At 36.4% G+C, this 23,012-nt stretch overlaps 26 non-coding genes across 26 annotated transcripts; 14 read left to right on the top strand and 12 right to left on the bottom strand.

Annotated features, from left to right (window-relative positions):
* Positions 1-540: 540 nt before the first annotated feature.
* On the top strand, positions 541-621 carry Trnal-uag (transfer RNA leucine (anticodon UAG)). Its single transcript has one exon. It is a non-coding gene; the product is annotated as a tRNA-Leu (tRNA).
* A 480-nt stretch (positions 622-1,101) lies between these two features.
* Positions 1,102-1,215, bottom strand: Trnal-caa (transfer RNA leucine (anticodon CAA)). The gene is made up of 2 exons: positions 1,178-1,215; positions 1,102-1,147 (listed from the first exon to the last, which is right to left on the bottom strand). It is a non-coding gene; the product is annotated as a tRNA-Leu (tRNA).
* A 412-nt stretch (positions 1,216-1,627) lies between these two features.
* Trnal-uag (transfer RNA leucine (anticodon UAG)) lies at positions 1,628-1,708 on the top strand. The gene has a single exon. It is a non-coding gene; the product is annotated as a tRNA-Leu (tRNA).
* A 480-nt stretch (positions 1,709-2,188) lies between these two features.
* Positions 2,189-2,302, bottom strand: Trnal-caa (transfer RNA leucine (anticodon CAA)). Its single transcript has 2 exons — positions 2,265-2,302; positions 2,189-2,234 (listed from the first exon to the last, which is right to left on the bottom strand). It is a non-coding gene; the product is annotated as a tRNA-Leu (tRNA).
* A 412-nt stretch (positions 2,303-2,714) lies between these two features.
* Positions 2,715-2,795, top strand: Trnal-uag (transfer RNA leucine (anticodon UAG)). Its single transcript has one exon. It is a non-coding gene; the product is annotated as a tRNA-Leu (tRNA).
* Positions 2,796-3,275: 480 nt separating this feature from the next.
* On the bottom strand, positions 3,276-3,389 carry Trnal-caa (transfer RNA leucine (anticodon CAA)). Its single transcript has 2 exons — positions 3,352-3,389; positions 3,276-3,321 (listed from the first exon to the last, which is right to left on the bottom strand). It is a non-coding gene; the product is annotated as a tRNA-Leu (tRNA).
* A 412-nt stretch (positions 3,390-3,801) lies between these two features.
* On the top strand, positions 3,802-3,882 carry Trnal-uag (transfer RNA leucine (anticodon UAG)). Its single transcript has one exon. It is a non-coding gene; the product is annotated as a tRNA-Leu (tRNA).
* A 480-nt stretch (positions 3,883-4,362) lies between these two features.
* On the bottom strand, positions 4,363-4,476 carry Trnal-caa (transfer RNA leucine (anticodon CAA)). Its single transcript has 2 exons — positions 4,439-4,476; positions 4,363-4,408 (listed from the first exon to the last, which is right to left on the bottom strand). It is a non-coding gene; the product is annotated as a tRNA-Leu (tRNA).
* Positions 4,477-4,888: 412 nt separating this feature from the next.
* On the top strand, positions 4,889-4,969 carry Trnal-uag (transfer RNA leucine (anticodon UAG)). The gene has a single exon. It is a non-coding gene; the product is annotated as a tRNA-Leu (tRNA).
* A 480-nt stretch (positions 4,970-5,449) lies between these two features.
* On the bottom strand, positions 5,450-5,563 carry Trnal-caa (transfer RNA leucine (anticodon CAA)). The gene is made up of 2 exons: positions 5,526-5,563; positions 5,450-5,495 (listed from the first exon to the last, which is right to left on the bottom strand). It is a non-coding gene; the product is annotated as a tRNA-Leu (tRNA).
* Positions 5,564-5,975: 412 nt separating this feature from the next.
* Positions 5,976-6,056, top strand: Trnal-uag (transfer RNA leucine (anticodon UAG)). Its single transcript has one exon. It is a non-coding gene; the product is annotated as a tRNA-Leu (tRNA).
* A 480-nt stretch (positions 6,057-6,536) lies between these two features.
* Positions 6,537-6,650, bottom strand: Trnal-caa (transfer RNA leucine (anticodon CAA)). The gene is made up of 2 exons: positions 6,613-6,650; positions 6,537-6,582 (listed from the first exon to the last, which is right to left on the bottom strand). It is a non-coding gene; the product is annotated as a tRNA-Leu (tRNA).
* Positions 6,651-7,062: 412 nt separating this feature from the next.
* On the top strand, positions 7,063-7,143 carry Trnal-uag (transfer RNA leucine (anticodon UAG)). The gene has a single exon. It is a non-coding gene; the product is annotated as a tRNA-Leu (tRNA).
* A 480-nt stretch (positions 7,144-7,623) lies between these two features.
* Positions 7,624-7,737, bottom strand: Trnal-caa (transfer RNA leucine (anticodon CAA)). The gene is made up of 2 exons: positions 7,700-7,737; positions 7,624-7,669 (listed from the first exon to the last, which is right to left on the bottom strand). It is a non-coding gene; the product is annotated as a tRNA-Leu (tRNA).
* A 412-nt stretch (positions 7,738-8,149) lies between these two features.
* On the top strand, positions 8,150-8,230 carry Trnal-uag (transfer RNA leucine (anticodon UAG)). The gene has a single exon. It is a non-coding gene; the product is annotated as a tRNA-Leu (tRNA).
* A 480-nt stretch (positions 8,231-8,710) lies between these two features.
* Positions 8,711-8,824, bottom strand: Trnal-caa (transfer RNA leucine (anticodon CAA)). The gene is made up of 2 exons: positions 8,787-8,824; positions 8,711-8,756 (listed from the first exon to the last, which is right to left on the bottom strand). It is a non-coding gene; the product is annotated as a tRNA-Leu (tRNA).
* Positions 8,825-9,236: 412 nt separating this feature from the next.
* Trnal-uag (transfer RNA leucine (anticodon UAG)) lies at positions 9,237-9,317 on the top strand. The gene has a single exon. It is a non-coding gene; the product is annotated as a tRNA-Leu (tRNA).
* Positions 9,318-9,797: 480 nt separating this feature from the next.
* On the bottom strand, positions 9,798-9,911 carry Trnal-caa (transfer RNA leucine (anticodon CAA)). Its single transcript has 2 exons — positions 9,874-9,911; positions 9,798-9,843 (listed from the first exon to the last, which is right to left on the bottom strand). It is a non-coding gene; the product is annotated as a tRNA-Leu (tRNA).
* Positions 9,912-10,323: 412 nt separating this feature from the next.
* On the top strand, positions 10,324-10,404 carry Trnal-uag (transfer RNA leucine (anticodon UAG)). Its single transcript has one exon. It is a non-coding gene; the product is annotated as a tRNA-Leu (tRNA).
* Positions 10,405-10,884: 480 nt separating this feature from the next.
* Trnal-caa (transfer RNA leucine (anticodon CAA)) lies at positions 10,885-10,999 on the bottom strand. Its single transcript has 2 exons — positions 10,961-10,999; positions 10,885-10,930 (listed from the first exon to the last, which is right to left on the bottom strand). It is a non-coding gene; the product is annotated as a tRNA-Leu (tRNA).
* A 412-nt stretch (positions 11,000-11,411) lies between these two features.
* Positions 11,412-11,492, top strand: Trnal-uag (transfer RNA leucine (anticodon UAG)). The gene has a single exon. It is a non-coding gene; the product is annotated as a tRNA-Leu (tRNA).
* Positions 11,493-18,146: 6,654 nt separating this feature from the next.
* Trnal-uag (transfer RNA leucine (anticodon UAG)) lies at positions 18,147-18,227 on the top strand. Its single transcript has one exon. It is a non-coding gene; the product is annotated as a tRNA-Leu (tRNA).
* Positions 18,228-18,707: 480 nt separating this feature from the next.
* On the bottom strand, positions 18,708-18,821 carry Trnal-caa (transfer RNA leucine (anticodon CAA)). Its single transcript has 2 exons — positions 18,784-18,821; positions 18,708-18,753 (listed from the first exon to the last, which is right to left on the bottom strand). It is a non-coding gene; the product is annotated as a tRNA-Leu (tRNA).
* A 412-nt stretch (positions 18,822-19,233) lies between these two features.
* On the top strand, positions 19,234-19,314 carry Trnal-uag (transfer RNA leucine (anticodon UAG)). The gene has a single exon. It is a non-coding gene; the product is annotated as a tRNA-Leu (tRNA).
* Positions 19,315-19,794: 480 nt separating this feature from the next.
* Positions 19,795-19,908, bottom strand: Trnal-caa (transfer RNA leucine (anticodon CAA)). The gene is made up of 2 exons: positions 19,871-19,908; positions 19,795-19,840 (listed from the first exon to the last, which is right to left on the bottom strand). It is a non-coding gene; the product is annotated as a tRNA-Leu (tRNA).
* Positions 19,909-20,320: 412 nt separating this feature from the next.
* On the top strand, positions 20,321-20,401 carry Trnal-uag (transfer RNA leucine (anticodon UAG)). Its single transcript has one exon. It is a non-coding gene; the product is annotated as a tRNA-Leu (tRNA).
* Positions 20,402-23,012: the final 2,611 nt, after the last annotated feature.

Below are 23,012 nucleotides of genomic sequence, written 5' to 3'. Positions count from 1 at the left end.
ATTTTAATTTTCTATGTTATTTTGGATTAACTGAGAAAGATAAAAACAGTAACTATTATTTTATTAATACTGTCTTAGCATTTAGAAAATTTTGAGTCTGGCGCCTTAGACCACTCGGCCAACCTGACTTAACATAATCAATCCAAATTTATGTATAAGTACTCCATCGGTTACATATTGGTTCACTGCAACGGGGAGATGTAAATGTTCACGTGTTTGGTCATCAAGATGAAAATAAATAAATTGCCGGAGAAGAAAGTTTGGAAATGAACTTTCAAATGTTCAAAGAAGATTAATCGTACTTTCTCTCCTCTCTAGATCAGAGACGGCAGGAGAGGAAAATGATAACTATTCATTTGTATCTTGGTCGTACGGCGTGTACACGACTTGTATCGTTCGAGTCCGTGTTTTCTCTCGACATTATTGACCCATTTCAAACAATTATCGATACTGACGACTACTTAACCCCGACAGTGCATCACAGTTTGCCATAGACTATACATGTATAAATATTGAACATTTCTGACATTTAGACATCTAGGTAGCGTGGCCGAGCGGTCTAAGGCGCTGGTTTTAGGCACCAGTCTCATTGAGGCGTGGGTTCGAATCCCACCGCTGCCAATGATATTTTTCTTTTACTGACATTATTATCTGTCGACGCGGTCGTCCGGAGTACCACCCTACGTATTGATGTTACAGTCTTACGATCGGTTATTTGTGGTATATTACATCGGAACAGGACATACGTTAATATGCACAGAATGTTTTATCAGACCCGGCTAGACAAGTCTTTATTTCCATGTTGAAGACGGAATGACATTTATCTGGCAACATACTTTTCTTCCTTTGGTACATACATATGTGAAAATTAATATCAACAGCCAATGGTTCACTTCAATAGAGAAAGTAAGAGCAAAAACCGAAAGCTCGAGTCCAACAGTACAAATGAATAATAATAACACGCCAGAATAATTTCATTTCTTGAGAAAATTGTGTACAGACTGGCCTGAAAAGTCATTATTCGTCAATCTTATTTTCTCTTGATAACTGTTCACTGAGTTATCATTATACATATATAAAATTCATACGACAAAAACATAGTGTCAGGTGTGGGATTCGAACCCACGCCCACATTCGTGGACCAGAACACTCATCCTCACTGAAGGAAGGTATTACCCTTGAGTCTGGCGCCTTAGACCACTCGGCCAACCTGACTTAACATAATCAATCCAAATTTATGTATAAGTACTCCATCGGTTACATATTGGTTCACTGCAACGGGGAGATGTAAATGTTCACGTGTTTGGTCATCAAGATGAAAATAAATAAATTGCCGGAGAAGAAAGTTTGGAAATGAACTTTCAAATGTTCAAAGAAGACTAATCGTACTTTCTCTCCTCTCTAGATCAGAGACGGCAAGAGAGGAAAATGATAACTATTCATTTGTATCTAGGTCGTACGTCGTGTACACGACTTGTATCGTTCGAGTCCGTGTTTTCTCTCGACATTATTGACCCATTTCAAACAATTATCGATACTGACGACTACTTAACCCCGACAGTGCATCACAGTTTGCCATAGACTATACATGTATAAATATTGAACATTTCTGACATTTAGACATCTAGGTAGCGTGGCCGAGCGGTCTAAGGCGCTGGTTTTAGGCACCAGTCTCATTGAGGCGTGGGTTCGAATCCCACCGCTGCCAATGATATTTTTCTTTTACTGACATTATTATCTGTCGACGCGGTCGTCCGGAGTACCACCCTACGTATTGATGTTACAGTCTTACGATCGGTTATTTGTGGTATATTACATCGGAACAGGACATACGTTAATATGCACAGAATGTTTTATCAGACCCGGCTAGACAAGTCTTTATTTCCATGTTGAAGACGGAATGACATTTATCTGGCAACATACTTTTCTTCCTTTGGTACATACATATGTGAAAATTAATATCAACAGCCAATGGTTCACTTCAATAGAGAAAGTAAGAGCAAAAACCGAAAGCTCGAGTCCAACAGTACAAATGAATAATAATAACACGCCAGAATAATTTCATTTCTTGAGAAAATTGTGTACAGACTGGCCTGAAAAGTCATTATTCGTCAATCTTATTTTTTCTTGATAACTGTTCACTGAGTTATCATTATACATATATAAAATTCATACGACAAAAACATAGTGTCAGGTGTGGGATTCGAACCCACGCCCACATTCGTGGACCAGAACACTCATCCTCACTGAAGGAAGGTATTACCCTTGAGTCTGGCGCCTTAGACCACTCGGCCAACCTGACTTAACATAATCAATCCAAATTTATGTATAAGTACTCCATCGGTTACATATTGGTTCACTGCAACGGGGAGATGTAAATGTTCACGTGTTTGGTCATCAAGATGAAAATAAATAAATTGCCGGAGAAGAAAGTTTGGAAATGAACTTTCAAATGTTCAAAGAAGACTAATCGTACTTTCTCTCCTCTCTAGATCAGAGACGGCAAGAGAGGAAAATGATAACTATTCATTTGTATCTAGGTCGTACGGCGTGTACACGACTTGTATCGTTCGAGTCCGTGTTTTCTCTCGACATTATTGACCCATTTCAAACAATTATCGATACTGACGACTACTTAACCCCGACAGTGCATCACAGTTTGCCATAGACTATACATGTATAAATATTGAACATTTCTGACATTTAGACATCTAGGTAGCGTGGCCGAGCGGTCTAAGGCGCTGGTTTTAGGCACCAGTCTCATTGAGGCGTGGGTTCGAATCCCACCGCTGCCAATGATATTTTTCTTTTACTGACATTATTATCTGTCGACGCGGTCGTCCGGAGTACCACCCTACGTATTGATGTTACAGTCTTACGATCGGTTATTTGTGGTATATTACATCGGAACAGGACATACGTTAATATGCACAGAATGTTTTATCAGACCCGGCTAGACAAGTCTTTATTTCCATGTTGAAGACGGAATGACATTTATCTGGCAACATACTTTTCTTCCTTTGGTACATACATATGTGAAAATTAATATCAACAGCCAATGGTTCACTTCAATAGAGAAAGTAAGAGCAAAAACCGAAAGCTCGAGTCCAACAGTACAAATGAATAATAATAACACGCCAGAATAATTTCATTTCTTGAGAAAATTGTGTACAGACTGGCCTGAAAAGTCATTATTCGTCAATCTTATTTTTTCTTGATAACTGTTCACTGAGTTATCATTATACATATATAAAATTCATACGACAAAAACATAGTGTCAGGTGTGGGATTCGAACCCACGCCCACATTCGTGGACCAGAACACTCATCCTCACTGAAGGAAGGTATTACCCTTGAGTCTGGCGCCTTAGACCACTCGGCCAACCTGACTTAACATAATCAATCCAAATTTATGTATAAGTACTCCATCGGTTACATATTGGTTCACTGCAACGGGGAGATGTAAATGTTCACGTGTTTGGTCATCAAGATGAAAATAAATAAATTGCCGGAGAAGAAAGTTTGGAAATGAACTTTCAAATGTTCAAAGAAGACTAATCGTACTTTCTCTCCTCTCTAGATCAGAGACGGCAAGAGAGGAAAATGATAACTATTCATTTGTATCTAGGTCGTACGGCGTGTACACGACTTGTATCGTTCGAGTCCGTGTTTTCTCTCGACATTATTGACCCATTTCAAACAATTATCGATACTGACGACTACTTAACCCCGACAGTGCATCACAGTTTGCCATAGACTATACATGTATAAATATTGAACATTTCTGACATTTAGACATCTAGGTAGCGTGGCCGAGCGGTCTAAGGCGCTGGTTTTAGGCACCAGTCTCATTGAGGCGTGGGTTCGAATCCCACCGCTGCCAATGATATTTTTCTTTTACTGACATTATTATCTGTCGACGCGGTCGTCCGGAGTACCACCCTACGTATTGATGTTACAGTCTTACGATCGGTTATTTGTGGTATATTACATCGGAACAGGACATACGTTAATATGCACAGAATGTTTTATCAGACCCGGCTAGACAAGTCTTTATTTCCATGTTGAAGACGGAATGACATTTATCTGGCAACATACTTTTCTTCCTTTGGTACATACATATGTGAAAATTAATATCAACAGCCAATGGTTCACTTCAATAGAGAAAGTAAGAGCAAAAACCGAAAGCTCGAGTCCAACAGTACAAATGAATAATAATAACACGCCAGAATAATTTCATTTCTTGAGAAAATTGTGTACAGACTGGCCTGAAAAGTCATTATTCGTCAATCTTATTTTTTCTTGATAACTGTTCACTGAGTTATCATTATACATATATAAAATTCATACGACAAAAACATAGTGTCAGGTGTGGGATTCGAACCCACGCCCACATTCGTGGACCAGAACACTCATCCTCACTGAAGGAAGGTATTACCCTTGAGTCTGGCGCCTTAGACCACTCGGCCAACCTGACTTAACATAATCAATCCAAATTTATGTATAAGTACTCCATCGGTTACATATTGGTTCACTGCAACGGGGAGATGTAAATGTTCACGTGTTTGGTCATCAAGATGAAAATAAATAAATTGCCGGAGAAGAAAGTTTGGAAATGAACTTTCAAATGTTCAAAGAAGACTAATCGTACTTTCTCTCCTCTCTAGATCAGAGACGGCAAGAGAGGAAAATGATAACTATTCATTTGTATCTAGATCGTACGGCGTGTACACGACTTGTATCGTTCGAGTCCGTGTTTTCTCTCGACATTATTGACCCATTTCAAACAATTATCGATACTGACGACTACTTAACCCCGACAGTGCATCACAGTTTGCCATAGACTATACATGTATAAATATTGAACATTTCTGACATTTAGACATCTAGGTAGCGTGGCCGAGCGGTCTAAGGCGCTGGTTTTAGGCACCAGTCTCATTGAGGCGTGGGTTCGAATCCCACCGCTGCCAATGATATTTTTCTTTTACTGACATTATTATCTGTCGACGCGGTCGTCCGGAGTACCACCCTACGTATTGATGTTACAGTCTTACGATCGGTTATTTGTGGTATATTACATCGGAACAGGACATACGTTAATATGCACAGAATGTTTTATCAGACCCGGCTAGACAAGTCTTTATTTCCATGTTGAAGACGGAATGACATTTATCTGGCAACATACTTTTCTTCCTTTGGTACATACATATGTGAAAATTAATATCAACAGCCAATGGTTCACTTCAATAGAGAAAGTAAGAGCAAAAACCGAAAGCTCGAGTCCAACAGTACAAATGAATAATAATAACACGCCAGAATAATTTCATTTCTTGAGAAAATTGTGTACAGACTGGCCTGAAAAGTCATTATTCGTCAATCTTATTTTTTCTTGATAACTGTTCACTGAGTTATCATTATACATATATAAAATTCATACGACAAAAACATAGTGTCAGGTGTGGGATTCGAACCCACGCCCACATTCGTGGACCAGAACACTCATCCTCACTGAAGGAAGGTATTACCCTTGAGTCTGGCGCCTTAGACCACTCGGCCAACCTGACTTAACATAATCAATCCAAATTTATGTATAAGTACTCCATCGGTTACATATTGGTTCACTGCAACGGGGAGATGTAAATGTTCACGTGTTTGGTCATCAAGATGAAAATAAATAAATTGCCGGAGAAGAAAGTTTGGAAATGAACTTTCAAATGTTCAAAGAAGACTAATCGTACTTTCTCTCCTCTCTAGATCAGAGACGGCAAGAGAGGAAAATGATAACTATTCATTTGTATCTAGGTCGTACGGCGTGTACACGACTTGTATCGTTCGAGTCCGTGTTTTCTCTCGACATTATTGACCCATTTCAAACAATTATCGATACTGACGACTACTTAACCCCGACAGTGCATCACAGTTTGCCATAGACTATACATGTATAAATATTGAACATTTCTGACATTTAGACATCTAGGTAGCGTGGCCGAGCGGTCTAAGGCGCTGGTTTTAGGCACCAGTCTCATTGAGGCGTGGGTTCGAATCCCACCGCTGCCAATGATATTTTTCTTTTACTGACATTATTATCTGTCGACGCGGTCGTCCGGAGTACCACCCTACGTATTGATGTTACAGTCTTACGATCGGTTATTTGTGGTATATTACATCGGAACAGGACATACGTTAATATGCACAGAATGTTTTATCAGACCCGGCTAGACAAGTCTTTATTTCCATGTTGAAGACGGAATGACATTTATCTGGCAACATACTTTTCTTCCTTTGGTACATACATATGTGAAAATTAATATCAACAGCCAATGGTTCACTTCAATAGAGAAAGTAAGAGCAAAAACCGAAAGCTCGAGTCCAACAGTACAAATGAATAATAATAACACGCCAGAATAATTTCATTTCTTGAGAAAATTGTGTACAGACTGGCCTGAAAAGTCATTATTCGTCAATCTTATTTTTTCTTGATAACTGTTCACTGAGTTATCATTATACATATATAAAATTCATACGACAAAAACATAGTGTCAGGTGTGGGATTCGAACCCACGCCCACATTCGTGGACCAGAACACTCATCCTCACTGAAGGAAGGTATTACCCTTGAGTCTGGCGCCTTAGACCACTCGGCCAACCTGACATAACATAATCAATCCAAATTTATGTATAAGTACTCCATCGGTTACATATTGGTTCACTGCAACGGGGAGATGTAAATGTTCACGTGTTTGGTCATCAAGATGAAAATAAATAAATTGCCGGAGAAGAAAGTTTGGAAATGAACTTTCAAATGTTCAAAGAAGACTAATCGTACTTTCTCTCCTCTCTAGATCAGAGACGGCAAGAGAGGAAAATGATAACTATTCATTTGTATCTAGATCGTACGGCGTGTACACGACTTGTATCGTTCGAGTCCGTGTTTTCTCTCGACATTATTGACCCATTTCAAACAATTATCGATACTGACGACTACTTAACCCCGACAGTGCATCACAGTTTGCCATAGACTATACATGTATAAATATTGAACATTTCTGACATTTAGACATCTAGGTAGCGTGGCCGAGCGGTCTAAGGCGCTGGTTTTAGGCACCAGTCTCATTGAGGCGTGGGTTCGAATCCCACCGCTGCCAATGATATTTTTCTTTTACTGACATTATTATCTGTCGACGCGGTCGTCCGGAGTACCACCCTACGTATTGATGTTACAGTCTTACGATCGGTTATTTGTGGTATATTACATCGGAACAGGACATACGTTAATATGCACAGAATGTTTTATCAGACCCGGCTAGACAAGTCTTTATTTCCATGTTGAAGACGGAATGACATTTATCTGGCAACATACTTTTCTTCCTTTGGTACATACATATGTGAAAATTAATATCAACAGCCAATGGTTCACTTCAATAGAGAAAGTAAGAGCAAAAACCGAAAGCTCGAGTCCAACAGTACAAATGAATAATAATAACACGCCAGAATAATTTCATTTCTTGAGAAAATTGTGTACAGACTGGCCTGAAAAGTCATTATTCGTCAATCTTATTTTTTCTTGATAACTGTTCACTGAGTTATCATTATACATATATAAAATTCATACGACAAAAACATAGTGTCAGGTGTGGGATTCGAACCCACGCCCACATTCGTGGACCAGAACACTCATCCTCACTGAAGGAAGGTATTACCCTTGAGTCTGGCGCCTTAGACCACTCGGCCAACCTGACTTAACATAATCAATCCAAATTTATGTATAAGTACTCCATCGGTTACATATTGGTTCACTGCAACGGGGAGATGTAAATGTTCACGTGTTTGGTCATCAAGATGAAAATAAATAAATTGCCGGAGAAGAAAGTTTGGAAATGAACTTTCAAATGTTCAAAGAAGACTAATCGTACTTTCTCTCCTCTCTAGATCAGAGACGGCAAGAGAGGAAAATGATAACTATTCATTTGTATCTAGATCGTACGGCGTGTACACGACTTGTATCGTTCGAGTCCGTGTTTTCTCTCGACATTATTGACCCATTTCAAACAATTATCGATACTGACGACTACTTAACCCCGACAGTGCATCACAGTTTGCCATAGACTATACATGTATAAATATTGAACATTTCTGACATTTAGACATCTAGGTAGCGTGGCCGAGCGGTCTAAGGCGCTGGTTTTAGGCACCAGTCTCATTGAGGCGTGGGTTCGAATCCCACCGCTGCCAATGATATTTTTCTTTTACTGACATTATTATCTGTCGACGCGGTCGTCCGGAGTACCACCCTACGTATTGATGTTACAGTCTTACGATCGGTTATTTGTGGTATATTACATCGGAACAGGACATACGTTAATATGCACAGAATGTTTTATCAGACCCGGCTAGACAAGTCTTTATTTCCATGTTGAAGACGGAATGACATTTATCTGGCAACATACTTTTCTTCCTTTGGTACATACATATGTGAAAATTAATATCAACAGCCAATGGTTCACTTCAATAGAGAAAGTAAGAGCAAAAACCGAAAGCTCGAGTCCAACAGTACAAATGAATAATAATAACACGCCAGAATAATTTCATTTCTTGAGAAAATTGTGTACAGACTGGCCTGAAAAGTCATTATTCGTCAATCTTATTTTTTCTTGATAACTGTTCACTGAGTTATCATTATACATATATAAAATTCATACGACAAAAACATAGTGTCAGGTGTGGGATTCGAACCCACGCCCACATTCGTGGACCAGAACACTCATCCTCACTGAAGGAAGGTATTACCCTTGAGTCTGGCGCCTTAGACCACTCGGCCAACCTGACTTAACATAATCAATCCAAATTTATGTATAAGTACTCCATCGGTTACATATTGGTTCACTGCAACGGGGAGATGTAAATGTTCACGTGTTTGGTCATCAAGATGAAAATAAATAAATTGCCGGAGAAGAAAGTTTGGAAATGAACTTTCAAATGTTCAAAGAAGACTAATCGTACTTTCTCTCCTCTCTAGATCAGAGACGGCAAGAGAGGAAAATGATAACTATTCATTTGTATCTAGGTCGTACGGCGTGTACACGACTTGTATCGTTCGAGTCCGTGTTTTCTCTCGACATTATTGACCCATTTCAAACAATTATCGATACTGACGACTACTTAACCCCGACAGTGCATCACAGTTTGCCATAGACTATACATGTATAAATATTGAACATTTCTGACATTTAGACATCTAGGTAGCGTGGCCGAGCGGTCTAAGGCGCTGGTTTTAGGCACCAGTCTCATTGAGGCGTGGGTTCGAATCCCACCGCTGCCAATGATATTTTTCTTTTACTGACATTATTATCTGTCGACGCGGTCGTCCGGAGTACCACCCTACGTATTGATGTTACAGTCTTACGATCGGTTATTTGTGGTATATTACATCGGAACAGGACATACGTTAATATGCACAGAATGTTTTATCAGACCCGGCTAGACAAGTCTTTATTTCCATGTTGAAGACGGAATGACATTTATCTGGCAACATACTTTTCTTCCTTTGGTACATACATATGTGAAAATTAATATCAACAGCCAATGGTTCACTTCAATAGAGAAAGTAAGAGCAAAAACCGAAAGCTCGAGTCCAACAGTACAAATGAATAATAATAACACGCCAGAATAATTTCATTTCTTGAGAAAATTGTGTACAGACTGGCCTGAAAAGTCATTATTCGTCAATCTTATTTTTTCTTGATAACTGTTCACTGAGTTATCATTATACATATATAAAATTCATACGACAAAAACATAGTGTCAGGTGTGGGATTCGAACCCACGCCCACATTCGTGGACCAGAACACTCATCCTCACTGAAGGAAGGTATTACCCTTGAGTCTGGCGCCTTAGACCACTCGGCCAACCTGACTTAACATAATCAATCCAAATTTATGTATAAGTACTCCATCGGTTACATATTGGTTCACTGCAACGGGGAGATGTAAATGTTCACGTGTTTGGTCATCAAGATGAAAATAAATAAATTGCCGGAGAAGAAAGTTTGGAAATGAACTTTCAAATGTTCAAAGAAGATTAATCGTACTTTCTCTCCTCTCTAGATCAGAGACGGCAAGAGAGGAAAATGATAACTATTCATTTGTATCTTGGTCGTACGGCGTGTACACGACTTGTATCGTTCGAGTCCGTGTTTTCTCTCGACATTATTGACCCATTTCAAACAATTATCGATACTGACGACTACTTAACCCCGACAGTGCATCACAGTTTGCCATAGACTATACATGTATAAATATTGAACATTTCTGACATTTAGACATCTAGGTAGCGTGGCCGAGCGGTCTAAGGCGCTGGTTTTAGGCACCAGTCTCATTGAGGCGTGGGTTCGAATCCCACCGCTGCCAATGATATTTTTCTTTTACTGACATTATTATCTGTCGACGCGGTCGTCCGGAGTACCACCCTACGTATTGATGTTACAGTCTTACGATCGGTTATTTGTGGTATATTACATCGGAACAGGACATACGTTAATATGCACAGAATGTTTTATCAGACCCGGCTAGACAAGTCTTTATTTCCATGTTGAAGACGGAATGACATTTATCTGGCAACATACTTTTCTTCCTTTGGTACATACATATGTGAAAATTAATATCAACAGCCAATGGTTCACTTCAATAGAGAAAGTAAGAGCAAAAACCGAAAGCTCGAGTCCAACAGTACAAATGAATAATAATAACACGCCAGAATAATTTCATTTCTTGAGAAAATTGTGTACAGACTGGCCTGAAAAGTCATTATTCGTCAATCTTATTTTCTCTTGATAACTGTTCACTGAGTTATCATTATACATATATAAAATTCATACGACAAAAACATAGTGTCAGGTGTGGGATTCGAACCCACGCCCACATTCGTGGACCAGAACACTCATCCTCACTGAAGGAAGGTATTACCCTTGAGTCTGGCGACTTAGACCCACTCGGCCAACCTGACTTAACATAATCAATCCAAATTTATGTATAAGTACTCCATCGGTTACATATTGGTTCACTGCAACGGGGAGATGTAAATGTTCACGTGTTTGGTCATCAAGATGAAAATAAATAAATTGCCGGAGAAGAAAGTTTGGAAATGAACTTTCAAATGTTCAAAGAAGATTAATCGTACTTTCTCTCCTCTCTAGATCAGAGACGGCAAGAGAGGAAAATGGTAACTATTCATTTGTATCTTGGTCGTACGGCGTATACACGACTTGTATCGTTCGAGTCCGTGTTTTCTCTCGACATTATTGACCCATTTCAAACAATTATCGATATTGACGACTACTTAACCCCGACGGTGCATCACAGTTTGCCATAGGCTATACATGTATAAATATTGAACATTTCTGACATTTTGACATCTAGGTAGCGTGGCCGAGCGGTCTAAGGCGCTGGTTTTAGGCACCAGTCTCATTGAGGCGTGGGTTCGAATCCCACCGCTGCCAATGATATTTTTCTTTTACTGACATTATTATCTGTCGACGCGGTCGTCCGGAGTACCACCCTACGTATTGATGTTACAGTCTTACGATCGGTTATTTGTGGTATATTACATCGGAACAGGACATACGTTAATATGCACAGAATGTTTTATCAGACCCGGCTAGACAAGTCTTTATTTCCATGTTGAAGACGGAATGACATTTATCTGGCAACATACTTTTCTTCCTTTGGTACATACATATGTGAAAATTAATATCAACAGCCAATGGTTCACTTCAATAGAGAAAGTAAGAGCAAAAACCGAAAGCTCGAGTCCAACAGTACAAATGAATAATAATAACACGCCAGAATAATTTCATTTCTTGAGAAAATTGTGTACAGACTGGCCTGAAAAGTCATTATTCGTCAATCTTATTTTCTCTTGATAACTGTTCACTGAGTTATCATTATACATATATAAAATTCATACGACAAAAACATAGTGTCAGGTGTGGGATTCGAACCCACGCCCACATTCGTGGACCAGAACACTCATCCTCACTGAAGGAAGGTATTACCCTTGAGTCTGGCGACTTTTTTTTTTTTATCTTTATTGAATAAAACTATACGAAATAACAATACAAATCAGAATATCTATAAAATCATCATGTTAAAGAACTCAAGAATATACAATTAATCACAGTTGGAATAACAGCACACCTTCCTCTAACATCACAGTTGGATTATCTTTCAAAAACTTCTTTTCAAAGACTGTTAGTCTGTTTGTAAATTTACAATAGAAATAAAAATAACTAATATAATGTTTCAGTGTGTATTTGAAATATGTTATTAGGTTAATACCTCTTGTGCCATTTTTGAACATTTGTCTTTGCTTCATTATACAGAGTCTTCCAATAGACAACAAAAAATTAACATAATGAATATTAACACCTTTCACATTAGATGATAAACCCAGCATAAATATCCTCATGTAAGTATAGTTATGTATCAAATTTTCCTCTGATTTTACAAATAGTGTCTCTAAAATATCAAACATAAAATCATGAAATTTAACAAGTAACTCACATGTCAAAAAAATATGAAATAAAGTTTCCTTCTCACAGTCACAATTTTGACAGGTGCTACTGTCTATTACTCCAATCTTACAAAGTTTAACATTAGTAAAAATCCTGTTGTGACACAATTTGTAGTCTAGATCAATACATTCAGATGGTTTCCAAAAATTATGTACTTGTTTCCACACAAAACGGAAATCACTTTCATGAATACCATATTGTTCATACCAAAATTCATAACATTTAGGTTTAATAAAACACTTTTGTAATAGTAATGAATAAAACCTTTTTGTTGTACATAGCGTCATGTCACACACTTTACTGCCGAATTGAACATAAAATTGGGAGAGTTCTTCATTTTTCAAATGACAATTTGTCAAAACGACTTCTTTCCACTCAGCAGAAATATGATTCAATAATAACATATACAATTTCCTGACAATGTTAAAATTAACATCTATTTCTTTTTCTCTCATCATATCAAAAATTGCCTGAACTGGCAAAAATCCAGGTACAGCTTCATATGATATATCTTTAACTAGTACAATACCAGCTTTTATAAAACATTCCCATTCTTTACCAGATACGAACATCAAGCTATTATAAAACAGTGGTTGATTATAAACATCACAGTTTCCTATATTAAAAGTTACATCTTTTCTAATGCACTGCCATGCTTCCAACATTTCTCTGTACACATGCGGTAAACATAATAAATCATTTTTGTTTAAACGCAAAAATAAAACAGGCCTAGAAAGATTCATACAATGTACTCTTCTCAAAAAATAGCTGAAGATACTTTTCCAAATACAATTGCACTCAGGGTTTAAAAATCTTCCTAAAAATTTCAATCTAAATGAACACAATTTTAAATAAATATCTTGAAAATTCAAGCCACCATCCTGTTTCATACCAGTAATAGTTGCATATTGTATTAAATGAGATTTAGAATCCCACAAAAACTCAATACATATTTGCTTTAAATCTGTCAGTACATTTTCAGGTATTGGCGAAACAGCTAATAAATACCAAATTCTTGATACCAATAAAGAAGAAATTACAATATTTCTACCAGATAGAGTCAATTGTCTTTGTTTCCACATATTAACAATACTTCTTATTTTTCTGATCTTATCCTTCCAATTCATGTCATTACATACATCAATGTCTACACCAACATAAACGCCAAGAACTTGAATACATTTTTCACAAATTCTTAATCCAAGTACAGTCTTATCAACATCAGTCAAACTTCCTTTTCCAATACATAAAATTTCAGACTTACTTCTATTAATCTTAGAACCTGATGCTCTACTATATAAATTAAATACATCAAAAGTACATTCAATAGATTTTTTATCGCTCAAACATAAGGTAGTATCATCTGCATGTTGAAACAAAACTGCAGTTTCTTTACTGTAAGGTATACGTATTCCATTAATATTACAATGTTTCTTAATTGCCATTGACAGTGGTTCTGCTGATAAAACATACAACAAAGCACTGATAGGGCAACCTTGCCTAATACCATTTCGTATCTTAAAATATTTTGTTAAAAAACCGTTACACTTGACAGTACTCTGAATATCGGTATAAAAAATCCTAATCCAATTAATAAATTTACATCCAAAACCAAAACATTCTAATACTCTAATGAGATAATCATGAGACACTCTGTCAAAAGCTTTCTCTTGATCAAATTTTAAAATATACCCTTCTACACCATCATCTTCTACCATATTTATTACATCACGTACACTAGCTATTGTATCTGCAATATCTCTACCAGGTATACAACATGACTGACTATTTGATATTATCTTGCAAAGTACTGATTTGAATCTATTTGACATGACACGTGCTAAAATCTTGTAATCAACTTTCAACAATGAAATAGGTCTATAATTCTTTAAATCCCTTTTATCACCTTTTTTCTTATAAATAAGAGACAGTACACCATTTTTCATAGACCTTGATAAAGTGTTACATTTTTCAACGGCCTTAAATACCTTCAGTAAAATATCTTTTAAAACATGATAAAATTTACAATAAAACTCAACAGTTAGTCCATCAGATCCTGGACTCTTATTTTTAGACATTTTATGTAATGCAACAAAAATCTCTTCTTCAGTAATATCATTATCACATACTCCTCGATCAAAACTATCAACTTTTACATCTATATTTTGCAACAAAACCTCCATAGCATTTTTGTCTGTTTCTACACATGAATACAACTCATCATAAAACTTATACTGTATGTCTAATAAGCCATCAGTATCAGAAACAATATTTTTACCATCATGATCAAAAAGTTCTTTAATACTATTACTCTCTTGCTTATATTTCTCTAAGTTCAAAAAATATTTTGTACATTTATCATTTTCTGTAGCCCAAAAAGCCTTCGACCTCAATATAGCACCTTTACATTTCTCTTCCTCTAAATTGTTTAATTCAAGCTTTAAATTCTCATACCTTTCTACATTAATTTGTTCACCTTCAGCAATTCTCATACATATTCGCTGTATCTTATTTTGTATGCAATAATACTCTGCATTTTTCTCTTTTGCAATTTTCTTACTGAAAACTTGAGAGAATTTCTTAATTCTAAACTTTAAATTATCCCACCAAATTAAAACATCATCATCAAAAAGAGTACATTCCTTACTATCATTGATAATATTCAAAACAGTTGATACAAACTCATTATTATCTAACAATGTATTATTAAAAATCCACACACCCGGGCCTCTTTCTACATCATCAAAAACTATTCTCATTTCAACAAAAGAATGATCACTTAAAGTATTGTCTTTGTAATTTATATGTTGTACAAAACTTGACAAATTTCTAGAAATGAGAAAATAATCCAATCTTGATTGTTGTAAATAAAAATCACTTACTCGTTTCCATGAAAACGTTCTAACACAAGGATTTCTACATCTCCATACATCATATACATTGTTATCTGTCATCAAATTACATAATAAGTTATAACTCATATCATTCCTGTGTACAGATTTACCACATCTATCTAGGCTGGACAATGTTGTATTCCAATCACCTGATACAATTATATTCTCATAAGAACTAATATATTGATTGAGGAATGTAAAAAACTCACACCTTTCCTTAACAGAATTATATGCATAAATATTAAATATGTTATAAATACAACCTTCATGTTCAAATTGGACATGTAAAAATCTGCCCACATCATCTTTAAAAATAACTTTAACATTATTTTTAAACCTTTTGTTCACAAGAATAGCAACTCCTTGCCTTTTAGTACTACTATTAGAATATAAAACACAACCATCATAAATTCTATCAAAATTCAAAATGAAATCAACATCCCAGAACGTTTCTTGCAGTAACAAGGAATCAATCTTACTGTTATCAATGATTGATACATATTTCTTAAATTTATTGATATCTCTCAATCCATTACAATTGTTGCTTACTAATAGCACCATTGCAAAAATACAAACCAGAAATACAGAATTATAGATCTCCATTTTCGATATCTTTTTTGTTTGAATTATCTCTCATAGCATTACTGACATTTGGATAAAACTTCATCCTGTTCCTTCTCTTCTTTCCTTGAGATGGACCAGTTCCAGAGGAACCAGATAAACCATCCATTGACATTTGAGAGACATCCAAACCAGTGTCATTTTCACTGGAAGGGATGTCTGTGTCCATATCATCACTTTCTATATCAATACATTTATCATCATTTTTTACAAAGGTAATTTCTTCATCAGAGTCACACGATTTTGTTACTTCATCTCTCTGTCTTTTCTGTCCTTTGTTCTCTACACCTAATTGTTCTTTTCTAGAAGACCCTTCATCTAAACCTTTTGTTGACTGGATGTTAACATCATGACAAGCCGTGGCCCCGACGACCAGCTGATCTTTTTCTGTGGTCCCGAAGACCACACTTGGTTTTACCGTTATATCATTCCTTTCACTGTTGGCCCCGAAGACCACATTTTCCACCTCTGAAGTCCCGAAGACTCCATTTTCTAATTCTGTAGTCCCAAAGACTACATTTTCATCACCTGCAGTGGCCCCTAAGGCCTCTTTATCATTTTGCATTGTGGCCCCGAAGACCACAATATCAGCCTCTTTGACATCAGTGACCACCATGTCACTATTATCCTTGACTTCCATTACAACAGAAAATGCTTTCATATTTCTATCTTCTTCTCCCTCTTTTGTCGTCTGCCCCTCTAAATGTAGCACCTGCATATCCATTCCACTTTCTGTTTCTTTTACTTCATCATCTGTATTGTCCTTAGTATCTGCCTTTTTACAGACACATCTGTCTAGTATCATACCACACTCAGCACACATGCATCTACAGTCACTCTTCTTTTTGTCACATGAAAAGCATGGACATTCACATGGCTCCTTGTAACAATAATTACATTTCCTGTCTTTTTTGCAAAAGCAAGCTCTCAAACGATTTCCACACTTCTCACATGGTGGTTCCTTACATTCTTTCCGTTTGTGTCCTTGTTTATCACAGCTATCGCAAATAAGTTGTGGACATTGTCTATATTTATGGCCTGGAGATCCACAAAAATTACAAAGCTGTATCTGATGATCATGTTTTACTCTAAAACTTCTCATCCCCATCCCCGTTTCAAACTTTATTGACCATGGTAGGGATTTCAAATTAGGTGGAAATTGTACTCGAACATAACGAGTTCCATCAGCAACGTCAGTTCCCGGATAAACATGCCTATATACTTGTGACAATGGCTTACAGTTCTTTTCTCTCAAAACATTCAGTATGGTTTCATCGTTAATATGCGCAGGTAAATGAATGAAAGAAACAATAACTGCATTTTGAAAGAGAAAATAACAGTCATAAAAATGCCCATCAACATTAAGTCCTTTTGTCAAAATATCTGCATTTTCCTCAGAGTCCATCGTTATAGTATAGGCACCCTCTAAATCATCAGGCACAACTGCCAGAACAGTATTCACTCCACAAACCTCTTCAGCAGCTTGTATAATTTTTGAAGCTTCCTTCGCAATATTAACAATTTTTACTGCACATTCTTTCTTGTAAATTTTCCTTGAATTCGTATACTTTTTCTGTCTTTCTCCATTTATTCCTCCATCATACTTTCGTGAATAATTTTTCCTATATTCGGACCTTTCCGGTGCTTTGTTTTCAGAACTCATTTCTGGTTCTAAGATGAAGCAACACGAAACAAATCAAACGCACCTTTCAAAACAAATCAAACGCACCTTTCCCCCCTTTTTCCTATGCTTAAAAAGCAGGAAAAGGGGTACAACACGCACCTATACGGATTAAAATCTATCAATCCAGGTCAATTAAAGTAAAGAACACACAAATAAATGTATATAATCACATTAAAACCGGTGAACTCACCGAAATGGCACATTTAACTGGAGCGGCAAAATGTAAACATCCTGCTAGGATATGTCCAAAACCCGAATCCATTATTGACCCATTTCAAACAATTATCGATACTGACGACTACTTAACCCCGACAGTGCATCACAGTTTGCCATAGACTATACATGTATAAATATTGAACATTTCTGACATTTAGACATCTAGGTAGCGTGGCCGAGCGGTCTAAGGCGCTGGTTTTAGGCACCAGTCTCATTGAGGCGTGGGTTCGAATCCCACCGCTGCCAATGATATTTTTCTTTTACTGACATTATTATCTGTCGACGCGGTCGTCCGGAGTACCACCCTACGTATTGATGTTACAGTCTTACGATCGGTTATTTGTGGTATATTACATCGGAACAGGACATACGTTAATATGCACAGAATGTTTTATCAGACCCGGCTAGACAAGTCTTTATTTCCATGTTGAAGACGGAATGACATTTATCTGGCAACATACTTTTCTTCCTTTGGTACATACATATGTGAAAATTAATATCAACAGCCAATGGTTCACTTCAATAGAGAAAGTAAGAGCAAAAACCGAAAGCTCGAGTCCAACAGTACAAATGAATAATAATAACACGCCAGAATAATTTCATTTCTTGAGAAAATTGTGTACAGACTGGCCTGAAAAGTCATTATTCGTCAATCTTATTTTTTCTTGATAACTGTTCACTGAGTTATCATTATACATATATAAAATTCATACGACAAAAACATAGTGTCAGGTGTGGGATTCGAACCCACGCCCACATTCGTGGACCAGAACACTCATCCTCACTGAAGGAAGGTATTACCCTTGAGTCTGGCGCCTTAGACCACTCGGCCAACCTGACTTAACATAATCAATCCAAATTTATGTATAAGTACTCCATCGGTTACATATTGGTTCACTGCAACGGGGAGATGTAAATGTTCACGTGTTTGGTCATCAAGATGAAAATAAATAAATTGCCGGAGAAGAAAGTTTGGAAATGAACTTTCAAATGTTCAAAGAAGACTAATCGTACTTTCTCTCCTCTCTAGATCAGAGACGGCAAGAGAGGAAAATGATAACTATTCATTTGTATCTAGGTCGTACGGCGTGTACACGACTTGTATCGTTCGAGTCCGTGTTTTCTCTCGACATTATTGACCCATTTCAAACAATTATCGATACTGACGACTACTTAACCCCGACAGTGCATCACAGTTTGCCATAGACTATACATGTATAAATATTGAACATTTCTGACATTTAGACATCTAGGTAGCGTGGCCGAGCGGTCTAAGGCGCTGGTTTTAGGCACCAGTCTCATTGAGGCGTGGGTTCGAATCCCACCGCTGCCAATGATATTTTTCTTTTACTGACATTATTATCTGTCGACGCGGTCGTCCGGAGTACCACCCTACGTATTGATGTTACAGTCTTACGATCGGTTATTTGTGGTATATTACATCGGAACAGGACATACGTTAATATGCACAGAATGTTTTATCAGACCCGGCTAGACAAGTCTTTATTTCCATGTTGAAGACGGAATGACATTTATCTGGCAACATACTTTTCTTCCTTTGGTACATACATATGTGAAAATTAATATCAACAGCCAATGGTTCACTTCAATAGAGAAAGTAAGAGCAAAAACCGAAAGCTCGAGTCCAACAGTACAAATGAATAATAATAACACGCCAGAATAATTTCATTTCTTGAGAAAATTGTGTACAGACTGGCCTGAAAAGTCATTATTCGTCAATCTTATTTTTTCTTGATAACTGTTCACTGAGTTATCATTATACATATATAAAATTCATACGACAAAAACATAGTGTCAGGTGTGGGATTCGAACCCACGCCCACATTCGTGGACCAGAACACTCATCCTCACTGAAGGAAGGTATTACCCTTGAGTCTGGCGCCTTAGACCACTCGGCCAACCTGACTTAACATAATCAATCCAAATTTATGTATAAGTACTCCATCGGTTACATATTGGTTCACTGCAACGGGGAGATGTAAATGTTCACGTGTTTGGTCATCAAGATGAAAATAAATAAATTGCCGGAGAAGAAAGTTTGGAAATGAACTTTCAAATGTTCAAAGAAGACTAATCGTACTTTCTCTCCTCTCTAGATCAGAGACGGCAAGAGAGGAAAATGATAACTATTCATTTGTATCTAGGTCGTACGGCGTGTACACGACTTGTATCGTTCGAGTCCGTGTTTTCTCTCGACATTATTGACCCATTTCAAACAATTATCGATATTGACGACTACTTAACCCCGACGGTGCATCACAGTTTGCCATAGACTATATATGTATAAATATTGAACATTTCTGACATTTTGACATCTAGGTAGCGTGGCCGAGCGGTCTAAGGCGCTGGTTTTAGGCACCAGTCTCATTGAGGCGTGGGTTCGAATCCCACCGCTGCCAATGATATTTTTCTTTTACTGACATTATTATCTGTCGACGCGGTCGTCCGGAGTACCACCCTACGTATTGATGTTACAGTCTTACGATCGGTTATTTGTGGTATATTACATCGGAACAGGACATACGTTAATATGCACAGAATGTTTTATCAGACCCGGCTAGACAAGTCTTTATTTCCATGTTGAAGACGGAATGACATTTATCTGGCAACATACTTTTCTTCCTTTGGTACATACATATGTGAAAATTAATATCAACAGCCAATGGTTCACTTCAATAGAGAAAGTAAGAGCAAAAACCGAAAGCTCGAGTCCAACAGTACAAATGAATAATAATAACACGCCAGAATAATTTCATTTCTTGAGAAAATTGTGTACAGACTGGCCTGAAAAGTCATTATTCGTCAATCTTATTTTCTCTTGATAACTGTTCACTGAGTTATCATTATACATATATAAAATTCATACGACAAAAACATAGTGTCAGGTGTGGGATTCGAACCCACGCCCACATTCGTGGACCAGAACACTCATCCTCACTGAAGGAAGGTATTACCCTTGAGTCTGGCGACTTTTTTTTTTTTTATCTTTATTGAATAAAACTATACGAAATAACAATACAAATCAGAATATCTATAAAATCATCATGTTAAAGAACTCAAGAATATACAATTAATCACAGTTGGAATAACAGCACACCTTCCTCTAACATCACAGTTGGATTATCTTTCAAAAACTTCTTTTCAAAGACTGTTAGTCTGTTTGTAAATTTACAATAGAAATAAAAATAACTAATATAATGTTTCAGTGTGTATTTGAAATATGTTATTAGGTTAATACCTCTTGTGCCATTTTTGAACATTTGTCTTTGCTTCATTATACAGAGTCTTCCAATAGACAACAAAAAATTAACATAATGAATATTAACACCTTTCACATTAGATGATAAACCCAGCATAAATATCCTCATGTAAGTATAGTTATGTATCAAATTTTCCTCTGATTTTACAAATAGTGTCTCTAAAATATCAAACATAAAATCATGAAATTTAACAAGTAACTCACATGTCAAAAAAATATGAAATAAAGTTTCCTTCTCACAGTCACAATTTTGACAGGTGCTACTGTCTATTACTCCAATCTTACAAAGTTTAACATTAGTAAAAATCCTGTTGTGACACAATTTGTAGTCTAGATCAATACATTCAGATGGTTTCCAAAAATTATGTACTTGTTTCCACACAAAACGGAAATCACTTTCATGAATACCATATTGTTCATACCAAAATTCATAACATTTAGGTTTAATAAAACACTTTTGTAATAGTAATGAATAAAACCTTTTTGTTGTACATAGCGTCATGTCACACACTTTACTGCCGAATTGAACATAAAATTGGGAGAGTTCTTCATTTTTCAAATGACAATTTGTCAAAACGACTTCTTTCCACTCAGCAGAAATATGATTCAATAATAACATATACAATTTCCTGACAATGTTAAAATTAACATCTATTTCTTTTTCTCTCATCATATCAAAAATTGCCTGAACTGGCAAAAATCCAGGTACAGCTTCATATGATATATCTTTAACTAGTACAATACCAGCTTTTATAAAACATTCCCATTCTTTACCAGATACGAACATCAAGCTATTATAAAACAGTGGTTGATTATAAACATCACAGTTTCCTATATTAAAAGTTACATCTTTTCTAATGCACTGCCATGCTTCCAACATTTCTCTGTACACATGCGGTAAACATAATAAATCATTTTTGTTTAAACGCAAAAATAAAACAGGCCTAGAAAGATTCATACAATGTACTCTTCTCAAAAAATAGCTGAAGATACTTTTCCAAATACAATTGCACTCAGGGTTTAAAAATCTTCCTAAAAATTTCAATCTAAATGAACACAATTTTAAATAAATATCTTGAAAATTCAAGCCACCATCCTGTTTCATACCAGTAATAGTTGCATATTGTATTAAATGAGATTTAGAATCCCACAAAAACTCAATACATATTTGCTTTAAATCTGTCAGTACATTTTCAGGTATTGGCGAAACAGCTAATAAATACCAAATTCTTGATACCAATAAAGAAGAAATTACAATATTTCTACCAGATAGAGTCAATTGTCTTTGTTTCCACATATTAACAATACTTCTTATTTTTCTGATCTTATCCTTCCAATTCATGTCATTACATACATCAATGTCTACACCAACATAAACGCCAAGAACTTGAATACATTTTTCACAAATTCTTAATCCAAGTACAGTCTTATCAACATCAGTCAAACTTCCTTTTCCAATACATAAAATTTCAGACTTACTTCTATTAATCTTAGAACCTGATGCTCTACTATATAAATTAAATACATCAAAAGTACATTCAATAGATTTTTTATCGCTCAAACATAAGGTAGTATCATCTGCATGTTGAAACAAAACTGCAGTTTCTTTACTGTAAGGTATACGTATTCCATTAATATTACAATGTTTCTTAATTGCCATTGACAGTGGTTCTGCTGATAAAACATACAACAAAGCACTGATAGGGCAACCTTGCCTAATACCATTTCGTATCTTAAAATATTTTGTTAAA

The sequence above is a fragment of the Perna viridis genome, chromosome 6 (genome assembly GCF_037379345.1).
Source record: "Perna viridis isolate PV_CMFRI_1.1 ecotype Kerala chromosome 6, ASM3737934v1, whole genome shotgun sequence".
NCBI lineage: Eukaryota > Metazoa > Mollusca > Bivalvia > Mytilida > Mytilidae > Perna > Perna viridis.
Note: the sequence above shows the minus strand (reverse complement) of the source record. Positions and strands in the feature narration are given on the sequence as shown.